Raw genomic sequence first — 7,500 nt, 5'->3', positions numbered from 1 at the left:
AAACAGATATCTATTTCTTAAGTTATTATAATAGGGGCATTCGATTAACAAATGCCTCACTGATAAGGGTACCAAACAGTCGTCGCAATATGGTTGGTATTGGCCCTTCAGAAGTAACTTGTGTGTCAACTGTGTGTGACCAATGTGGAGACAACAAAGAGACGTCTCCCACTTTTGGGGCATCGTGTTATATATCCTAGGGGATATGACATTTGTTACTTCCCTCATCTTATTACCATCTAGACTATCCCAGGGCTGTTGCCAACTATAACAAAACAATTTCCTGATGTTACGTAGGAAATCATTAAAGAGAATAGGATACCTTCTTGGTAGCAACTCAGATGCAACATTCTTCACCAGTGAATCTGCCTTCTAATTCCCGGACACTCCTACATGTGCTGGAACCCTACAAAATTTAACCATTGTACCTTTCAGACCAATAATAAAAAGCCATTCTAAAATCTTTAAAACTAGAAGGTTACTAGAATTAAAAACTTCTAAAGCTTGAAGGACACTCCTTGCATCACTAAAAATGGTAAAAGTACCCTCCTTCTCCGACGCTATTTTCTCAATAGAGGTTAGTATGCCATACAGTTCGGCAGTAAATATGGAAGCTGTTAGAGGAAGTGCATCTCTACAATTGAAATCATTCCTATATACTCCAAATCCAACGCCAGCATCAGATTTGGAGCCATCAGTATATATAAAAGTCGATCCCCTATGTTCTGCAACATGTTCCATAAAAAGAGCCCTGGACTCTAAGTCAGTCATATTCTTCTCAACTCCAATAAAACATTTACAAAAAGATACCTCTGGTAATTTCCATGGAGGTGTTGATGATACCTTAAATGGAAGACCTTACTTCTAATTATATTCAGACTGTTTAATAATTGTTTCACCTGAAAGCCATAAGGTTGAGGAGATTTAGGGTGCAACTCAAAATATGATGTGTCTTACAAGGCTTGCAGTCTGAAAGGCTAAAGAGTTAGGGAGTCTTTGCAACCTCAACCAATACCGAAAAAAAGAAGACTTTTGGTAAAGATCTAAAGGTAATTCTCCAGCATCAACAAGGAGACTTGTAATAGACGAAGTTCGAAACGCTCCTGTGGACAATCTAATACCAGCATGATGTATTGAATCTAACATCTTTATTCGGCTTGAGGTGGCTGAGGAGTAATTTTGGAAAAAATCAAGGCCTTGTATAATCTTAAAATAGTATTCCAGTCTGCCCCCATGATCTATGGGACAATACTTTTAAAAGATTCAGACCCTCAAGACATTTAGCTTTTCACGCTTTTAAGTGAGACACCCACGTAAGCCTACAATCAAATATCAAACCTAAAAATTTAGCTTCACTTACACATGGGATACGTTGACCTTTAATGTATATATCCGGGTCTGGATGTACTCCCAGGATACGACAGAAATGGACAATAGTAGTTTTACTTGTCGAGAACTTTATTCCATTCATATTGATCCACTGGATAATTTTGTCAATGGAGAGTTGTATTTTTCTCTCAACCATTGCCATTCTAGCTCCAGCAAATGATATCGAGAGATCCACAAATAATATTGAGAGAACATCCCGGGGAATGACAGAGGATATCCCATTAATTGCTAGTGTAAACAGGGTTACACTCAGCACACTACCCTGAGGAACTCCTTCTTCCTGGCATTTACTCTCTGATAGAGTTTCCCCCACTCTCACTTGAAAAACTATGTGAAAGAAATGACTGAATAAATAGTGGTAGTTCTCCTTTTAATCCTAGGTCATGAATCGTCTCAAGTATACCATATCTTCATGTGGTATCATATGCCTTTTCAAGGTCAAAAAAGACTGTCACATGGTGCTGTCTGGAAGCAAAGGCTTCACAAATAGAGGACTCAAGTCATATCAACACATCAGTCGTTGGGTGCATTTTTCTGAATCCATATTGAATTGGTGATAAAATACCCTTCTTTTCAAGGTACCAAACCAGTCTTGCCTTGACCATCTTCTCCATGATTTTACATAAACAAGATGTCAATGCAAAAGGTTGGTAGTTTGCTGCTAAAAACCTGTCCTTACAGGGTTTTAAAAAGGCTAAAAAAAATGGCTAGTTGCCAAACACTTGTATAACTATGATCATGCCATATTCTATTAATAATGCTTAAAATAAATTATTTATTAAAATGTACATGTTTAATCATTGCATATGGAATTCCATTGGGTCAATGGGCTTCATTGTTACAATTAGTAAAAGCTGAATAAAATTCTCTTTCAGTAAATGGAGAATTATATGAGTCTTCCCTTCCTGTTACAAAATTTAGAATTTTCTTTTCCTCATTGCTCCTATACTGGTGACCAGAAGATCCTTCACACTTGCTGGATACATTTGAAAATTGTTCAGCCAGGGCATTGCTGACATCATTTGCTTCAGTCACATACTGACCGTTCACCTTCAACACTGGTGGTGGGTTTGGGGTAAATTTGCCGGCAATCTTTTTTATATTCCTCCACTCAGCAAATGGTGGTGTTCTACTGTTAATGGAGGAGAAAAAAAAGACACCCATGACTGACGCCAAGCTTCCTTCATGGCACGACGAAACTGTGTTCTACATTTCTTGTATATAAGCAAATTTCCCTCAGTGCGGTGTCTGCGCAGTCGAGTTAAAGACCTTCTTGTGGCTCTGTGCAGGCAGTTAGTTTGAATAACCCTGTTGTTTTGGGAAAGGCTATTAAAAGCTGTGCTCCAATGAGCTGGAGCAGGGCATGGATGAATCCAATGCCCTTTGGTGAAATTCCTGGGAGGGGGGAGACCAATCAGGAAGCGCAGTCTCTCCTGTGGGCGTGAAGGTACGATCAACCCCTTTTGCCCTTCACCACATCTCGCAGACAAGAAGACTGCTGAACAGGAACTGTAAAAAGTAAGCTCTCCTTTGGAAGGGAAGGCTGCACAATGCCTGGTGAAGGATAACTCTCCCTTGGAAGAAAATGAATGAATGAATGATTTGAAGTTCTCTGACATCCTGACATCGAAGGTCATTGACGCCGATATCAGTTATCATAAATAAAGATTGAAAGAATATTTAATTAAAACCAGAAAAGTAAATGTTATAAAAGTTAAATAGCATTAAGACGACCTGCTTCTGATACAAATTTAAAAATGCCACTAGCATTGTACGACACATCACATCCAGGGATCTGCAAGGATGATCCTGCCATCCTCACCCAGAGACTCAAACAGATATCTATTTCTTTCTGTGCTATAAGTGGGGCATTCAGTCAACAAATGTCGCACTGTTAAGGGAATCAAACAATAGTCACAATATGGTTGGTGTTGGCCAGCCAGCAGAAACTCGTGTGTCATTCGAGTGTGACCAATGCGGAGACGACCAAGAGTAGTCTCCCATTTTTGGGGCATCCCGTCATACCACCATGTTGCCAATTGTTATAAATACAATTCTTAATTGCTGGTAAAAAGGCATTACAAAGAATGGGATACATTCTTGGTAGCAACTTGGCTGTAGCACTCTTTGCCAGTGAATCTGCCTCTTCAATTCCACACACACCTACATGTGCCGGAACCCAGCAAAATTGAACTGTTATACCTTTTAGGCCAATAATTAAAAGCCACTCTAAAATCTTTAAAACTAATGGGTTTCATACATATACCTAGGTACATCCCCCAATTTTGGGGGGTAGACGACATCAAACAAATGAAAAAAGGGATCTTTCCCCTCTCCGTTCCTCCCAGCCTGACAAGAGACTCAACCGAGTTTGGCTGGTACTGCTAGGTTGTCAGAGCCCACCCTCTCCCATTATCCAATACATATGAAGCTTCATAATGCTGAATCCCCTACTGCTGCTACCTCCCGGTCATCCAAGGCGACCGGAGGAAGAAGCAGGGCCTACCGGAACTGCGTCACAATTGCTCGCCATACATTCCTATTTCTAGCATGCTTTCTTGCCTCTCTCACATCTATCCTCCTATCACCCAGAACTTTCTTCACTCCATCCATTCACCCAAACCTTGGACTTCCTCTTGTACTTCTCCCATAAACTCTTGCCTTCATCACCTTCTTTAGCAGACAGTCATTTTTCATTCTCTCAACAAGGCCAAACCACCTCAACACATTCATATCCACTCTAGCTGCTAACTCATTTCATACACCCGTTCTCACCCTCACTACTTTGTTCCTAACCCTATCTACTCAAGATACACCATCCATACTCCTTAGACACTTCATCTCAAACACATTCAATTTCTGTCTCTCCATCACTTTCATTCCCCACAACTCTGATCCACACATCACAGTTGGTACAATCACTTTCTCATACAGAACTCTCTTTACAGTCCTGCCCAACCCTCTACTCTTTACCACTCCCTTCACTGCCCCCAACACTTCATTCACTCTCTGACTTACATCTGTTTCCACTCCACCATTTGTTGCAACAACAGACCCCAAGTACTTAAACCAATCCACCTCCTCAAGTAACTATCCATTCAACATCACATTCAACCTCGCACCACCTTCCCTTCTCCTAAATCTCATAACCTTACTCTTGCCCACATTAACTCTCAACTTTCAATCCTCGTCCAAGCACTCAAGCATTCACCTCTCTCATCAATCCATCAAAATACAAGTTACACAACCATGGCGTAATCACACATCCCTGTCTCAGCCCCACTCTCACCAGAAACCAATCGCTCACTTCATTTCCTATCCTAACACATGCTTTACTACCTTTGTAGAAACTTTTCACTGCTTACAACAACCTTCCACCAATTCCATATGACCTCATGACATTCCACATCGCTTCCCTATCAACTCTATTACACACTTTCTCAAGATCCATAAACTCAACATACACTTCCTTACCTTTTGCTAAATATTTCTCCCATATCTGCCGAACTGTAAAAATCTGATTCATACATTCCCTACCTCTTCTAAAACCACCCTGTACTTCTAAGATTGCATTCTCTGTTTTATCCCTAATCCTATTAATCAGTACTCTACCATACACTTTTCCAACCACACTCAACAAACTCATACCCCTTGAATTACAACACTCATGCACATCTCCCTTACCCTTATATAGTGGTACAATACATGCACAAAGCTAATCTACTGGTACCATTGACAACACAAAACAAACATTAAACAATCTCACCAAACATTCAAGTAAAGTCACACCCCCTTCCTTCAACATCTCAGCTCTCACATCAACCATTCCAGGTGCTTTTTCTACTCTCGTTTTATCTAGTGAGCTCTCCTCACTTCCTCTCTTGTAATCTCTCTCTCAAGCTCATTTTCCATCACTGGCACTTCAAAACTTGCAACAGGGTTACTAGAATTAAAACCTTCTAAAGCTTGAAGGATACTTCTTGAAGCACTATAAATGGTAAAATTGCCCTCCTCTATTAACACTATTTTCTCGATAGCAGTTAGTATGCCATATAATTCAGTAGTAAATATGGAATATATTGGAGGAAGTGTATCTCTACAGTTTAAAGAACTACTATATACTCTAAATCCAACGCCAGCATCATATTTGGAGCCATCAGTATATATAAAAATTGATTCCCTATGTTCTTCAACATGTTCCATAAAAAGAGACCTAGCTTCTAATTCAGTCATGTTCTTTTTAACACCATTAAATTATTTACAAAAAGATACCTCTGGTAATTTCCAAGGAAGGGTTGATGATATCTTGAATGGAAGCACCTTACCTCTAATTATATCAAGATTGTTTAATGATTGTTTTACCCGAAAGCCATAAGGTTGAGGAGTCAGTTGTATGTCAGTTACGGAACAAACCCTTCTTTTCACGGTACCACATCAGTCTTACATTGACCATCTTCTAAATGATTTTACATAAACAAGATATCAATGCATTAGGTCAATAGTTTGCTGCTAAAAACCTGTCCTTACCGGGTTTTAAAAAGGCTAAAATAATGGCTAGTTCCAAAACACTTGGATAACTATGGTCAAGCCATATTCTATTAATAATGCTTGAAATAAATAACTTTGTATTAAAAGGTATATGTTTAATCATTGCATATGGAATTACATCGGGTCCAGGGGGTGTATCGTTACACGTACCAAGTGCGGAATCAAATTCTCTTTCAGTAAAAGGAGAATTATACGACTCTTCCCTCCCTGTTGCAAAATTTAAAATTTCCTTTTCTGCAATGCTCTAATACTGGTGACCAGGAGCTACTACACACTTGCATGATACATTTGAAAATTGTTCAGCCAGGGCATTGCTAACATCATTTGCTTCTGTCACATACTGACAGTTAACCTTCAACACTAGTGGTGGGTTTGGGATAAATTAGCCGGCAATCTTTTTTATTTTCCTCCACACAGCAGATGGTGGTGTTCTACTGTTAATGGAGGAAACAAAAGACACCCAAGACTGGCGCCTAGCTTCTTTCATTGCACGACGGAACTGTGCTCTACATTTCTTATATATTATCAAGATCTCCTCTGTACGATGCCTAGGCAATCGAGTCAAAGATTTTCTGGTGGCTCTGTGCAAGGCAGTTAGTTCTGAGTACCACCAGGGGACTGGTTGTCATTTGAATAACCCTATGGTTTTTGGAATTGAATTAACTACTGCTGAATGTAAAGTTCCATTCGGTAAGTCTATGGCATCATCTACACTTTCAAATTGTTCTGCATTCCCTTCAATTTCATTTAGTTCCCGAAATTTATTCCAGTCAGCCTTGTCAAGGTTCCATCGTGGCGATCTCTGCAAGGGTGGACCATTGTTTGTATTTACAATAATTGGAGCATGATCACTAGTATGCCAATCATCTAACATTCTCCATTCCAAATCAAGAAGGCAGTTAGCACTTGCAACTGAAAGGTCAATGCATGATAGATGACCTGTCTGAACATGAAAGTGTGTGGGCTCTCTTGTATTAAGGAATCCCACATCTTCATTTTCAACAATTGATGAAATAATATTGCCCCCAGTGTTTGCTAGAACATCAACCCATGAAGGACGTCTACCGTTCATATCTCCCAGTAAGAGAAAAGGTTGAGGGAGTTGTTGAATCACCTCTAATAAATTATCATATGACATGTCATTTGAGAGCGAGTATAGTGAACAAAGCGTGTATTTTCTTCCTATATCAATCTGTACAACCTTTGTCTGCAGAGGTCTACGAATAGACAAAGATATTTGTAGAATATCTCGACGAACATATATAAGACTTCCGCCATGGCTCCCTACTCGTTGATCGTATGATGTCCTGTAGCTGATATATTCACGAGGACAAGGAGTAATATCATCAAGTTTGCTCTCCTTTAAACTTATAATTACGGGAGAGTGTTCATGAATGAGGAGCTTAAGTTCTTCATATTTAGCCCTCAGACCTTGACAGTTCCACAGTAAAATTGAGGAGAAAATAAGTTTACTTTAATGAAGATTCCTTAGAAGTCTTCCTATCAGGGTTTTTTGAATTGATAGGAGTCTCTGATACTCTTTTTTGGAAAAGTAGGTCTTGC

At 39.5% G+C, this 7,500-nt stretch overlaps 1 protein-coding gene across 2 annotated transcripts in view; it reads right to left on the bottom strand.

The window, feature by feature from the left end:
• Positions 1 to 7,500, bottom strand: part of LOC137655757 (uncharacterized) — a 488,837-nt gene that overhangs the window by 323,828 nt on the left and 157,509 nt on the right. The gene's annotated exons all lie outside the window — the stretch shown is intronic.

The sequence above is a fragment of the Palaemon carinicauda genome, chromosome 16 (assembly GCF_036898095.1).
Source record: "Palaemon carinicauda isolate YSFRI2023 chromosome 16, ASM3689809v2, whole genome shotgun sequence".
NCBI classification, from domain to species: Eukaryota; Metazoa; Arthropoda; class Malacostraca; order Decapoda; family Palaemonidae; genus Palaemon; species Palaemon carinicauda.
The sequence above is the reverse complement of the archived record's forward strand: the minus strand, read 5'-3'. Positions and strand labels throughout refer to the sequence as shown.